The sequence below is a fragment of the Myotis lucifugus genome, unplaced genomic scaffold (genome assembly GCF_000147115.1).
Source record: "Myotis lucifugus unplaced genomic scaffold, Myoluc2.0 scaffold_141, whole genome shotgun sequence".
Taxonomy (NCBI): domain Eukaryota; kingdom Metazoa; phylum Chordata; class Mammalia; order Chiroptera; family Vespertilionidae; genus Myotis; species Myotis lucifugus.
In genome coordinates, this window is record NW_005871189.1 from 3,427,702 (window position 1) to 3,431,623 (window position 3,922).

General features: G+C 35.6%; 1 pseudogene; it reads left to right on the forward strand.

Moving 5' to 3' along the window:
• The first annotated feature begins 1,283 nt into the window (after positions 1 to 1,283).
• Positions 1,284 to 1,501, forward strand: LOC102427041 (annotated as a pseudogene).
• Positions 1,502 to 3,922: the final 2,421 nt, after the last annotated feature.

Here is a 3,922-nt window from a genome sequence, read left to right on the forward strand (position 1 = left end):
CCATACTATCATTTATAATTATTAAAGATAAAATTGAATTTTAAGGATAATGAAAACGAATAGTGGAATGAAAACCTTGCATCCTTAGTTTGTAGTAACACCTCAGTTTTTAAGCAACACTTAATTTCAACCTCAAATATTTGGAATACAGCCAGTAAACCTGTAGTGAGTATAAAAAAAGCATTAGAAGAGATAGAGTAAGTAATTAAAATAATTAAAGTTTATTTAATTTTGGTGTGAGTATAAATTTATATAATGTTTGATAAAAGAACTTGGATATATATATATATATATATAACTTGGAGATATATATATATTGCCTAATTTTTGAGAGAGTTAAACCTTGAAATCACAACTAGAAATCAAAGTCCAGTTTTTGTTGGACAAAAATGATTTTCATAGAATTATAGCCAAAAAAGAAATTAATAGAAACATTATGTGGAACAGAGGAAAATAGCTAAATAAACTATGGCATATTTCTACCATAAATTTTATATGAAATTTAAAATTCTTGTGTTTGAAAATTATTTATTGACATGGGAAAATATTTCAATTTAAATGCTAAGTAAAAAAGCTGGATACAAGCTGTTTCATCTAAAAAAATAACATTAAAGATAATCACACTAATAGTAATAATATTAAACACTTACAGTAGAAAATACACTAAAATATTGAGCTGTTGTCTGGCTGCTGAGATGAAAGATGGTGTATTTATTCTTCACATTTAAACCTTCCTACATTTTGTTATTGTTTAAATAATAAGCATGGGTCGATTTTCAGTCAGAAAAAAATTATAAAGAGCAACCAAATATCTCCTATAAAATGCAAGCTCATATGCTTTGCTTTTAAATGACCTCCCACAGCCAGCAGAGTCTTATTTTAAACGTTTAACGATTGGATTTCAAACCCACAGCAAATTGGTAGTAGGAATTTAAAAGGAGGGATGATGGGATCTACTATATAAAGACAGAGTGGCAAAATATAAAATAATTGACACCTTACTCCCTAAGGAAGGAACAGCAATATTATGGAAAAATGTGCAAGTCCTCTAAAATCATAACTTACTGAGACCATCTAGAGCAGGGACTAATGAGCTACCCATCTCGACAGCCTTTCAGGGAATCGATAATATGTGGAAGAAAGATTTCTGCAACGAAAATTAAAATTATTTGATTTAAGTCTCTGATCGTGACACCTCCTAGCTTGTAATCTTTTAAAAATTATGTAGCTTTTTTTTGCCTCTTTGCTTCTTGCCACTTGTGCTGACCATGTGCCTGGTAGCCATGCCTCGCAAAATTGAGGAAATCAAGGACTTCCAGCTCCCAGCCAGGTGAAAGGATGCCAAATCTGTCAAGATCAAGAAAAATAAGGATAATATGAAGTTCAAACTCCCATGCAGCAGATACCGTTATACCTCAGTCATCACAGACAAAGAGAAGCCGAGAAGCTGAAGCAGAACCTGCCCCCAGGTTTGGAGGTGAAGGAGCTGAAAGGAACCTGACAGACTGATCTGTATTAAAATGTTAAAAATTAAAAATGATTTTTAAAAAATTATGTAATATCTTTAAGACTCAGAATTGTCAACTTCTAAATGGGAATAATCAGACAATAAGGTGGCAAAGGCCTGGAGCAGGGAGTGGGGACAGGCTAGAAGGGCTCAAGGGTCACTGAAACCCAGCAATCCTATTTAAAGATGTTTTAAAACAAAGTTATAACAATCTAACTGCCAGAATTGCACTCTGGGCATCATATCTTTGGTAAGCTTTGTATAATCAGTTTGTTCTTTCCTAATTCAAGGTGAGTCGAGTGGTTTTTTTCCTGAGCAGGATGCAAGGGTGATTTCTTTCCCAGGTTCTTGTCCAGGTGGATTCGAAGAATGAAGCCATGGACAAAAGGTGGTTTATCAGTGATGGCGAACCTTTTGAGCTCGGCGTGTCAGCATTTTGAAAAACCCTAACTTAACTCTGGTGCCGTGTCACATATAGAAATTTTTTGATATTCGCAACCATAGTAAAACAAAGATTTATATTTTTGATATTTATTTTATATATTTAAATGCCATTTAACAAAGAAAAATCAACCAAAAAAATGAGTTCGCGTGTCACCTCTGACACGCGTGTCACAGGTTCGCCATCACTGTGGTATATGAAAAGGTGGAAATTTATTGGAAACAAGTACAGATTCCCACGTAGGGAGGTTGTCCCAAAGGGGATAACCCACTAAGCTCTTTTTCCTAAGGTTTATAAAAGCTGCAGTTCTTTGTTTCTTGATGCTGCCTTCCAATTGGTAGAATATCAACTTCAAAGCTTAAAACCCACCTGGTGACCCCTGTTTTTCTCCCCCTTCAGTGGTAGAATTCTCTATCTCCTGTGAAATCTGTCTTCCTCTTTCTCCCATTTGTCGGCATTTCTCTATCCTCTGTGAAAGTTTGTTTCCTCTTTCTCCCCATACCCTGTGGCTGTTCCCTATCTTCTGTGAATGGATGTCTTCCTCTCCCCTTATCCTGGCACCTCTTTTTTTCTCCATGAATGTATGCTTTTGGGCAGCTCCAAGCTCCCACCTTTGCAGTTCTCCCCCATGGACCCTCTTTATTCCTAAAACTCCCTAAACCTGCCTATTTTACCCCTAAAACTCCTTTCAAAGGGAACCATAACCTATAGGCAAAGTGTCAAAGTGAAGAGTTTACAGTCTTGTCCTTTTGCTCACTACCTTTCTGCCTCCATGGATTTCCAGCCATGGCATAGATACATTTTCCCAAATGAAGCAGATAAGAAATGAAGAGATAAGAAACAACTTGGAAAGAGTCTAGAAATAGCACACCATGTGCAATGAACCTACTTTCAGCTTCCACAGTGTTTTATTGCCCCACTACCCTACAAAGGGCACCCAGAGAAGCCTGTCTGTCTACTCCATTAGTGGAGTCACTTGCATGATGAGCAGAGAAATGGGCTCAGTTGTGGGCTCAGTGAACTCACTTACCTTATTAGTGGCCTGAAACTAGCACAGTTAAAACAAAAAGAGGTTCAGAGAAAGCTGGGATTTTTGTGAGCATTCGATGCTCTCCTTTAGGTCTTAAGAAAAAGTTTTCTAGGAATTGTGACCACAAAATTTGGAAATTGATTCTATTTTGTGTCATTGGGTAACGGCTTCTAGCACTCAGCTGATATGCTGGTCCTGTCCAATCATTTAAAGAGCATATCTCTTTGGAAAATAGTAAGGTTTTAGATGACATTCAGTCTGGCCCACAGGTTAAAATTGAATTGGTGATACTAATTTTATTGTTGTCGTCCTGATGTTCTTCTAAAATGATGCCTGCATTGGAAATACATTTTTGAGTGCTCCAATGTAACCAATGATGAGCTAAGGCATAATAAAATGATGTTTTTGTTAAATGTATGATACCCACTACTTCATACTTTGTTTTTGAGCTGCAGGTTGGAATAATAGGTTTTCCTTAAATTGTATGATGATTGGGTAAGAAAATGTATAGAGAATAGAATGAGTATTTTAAGAATTGTATGAGAAAATAATAAAATAGCATAGATAATGACAGTGGAAGAAAAAGTATGTGTTTTTGAGGCAGAGTAGAGTTTCATAATTTTTGTGTGATTTTAAAAATCAATGTAGAAAAATAATGGAGAGATAAATAGAATAAAAATGTGTTTGTGGTAGATTTATGAGTATTTACTTTCCTCTCATCCTAAAAGTTATCTTCAGTCAAAAGAGCTTTGACCATTTCTCCTGTAGTCAAAATAAATCGAAATTCCTGAAAAAAATATGATCCAACAAAGAAGATCCAGATGGTTAGTGGAATGAAGTTACTGCTTGATCTACAATGTCGCAGAGCAGATGATTGGATAGTTCTCACGTTTATTCAGATTCATGCTATGTTTAGAATAGACCTGAGTTTTCAGAGAAGGTC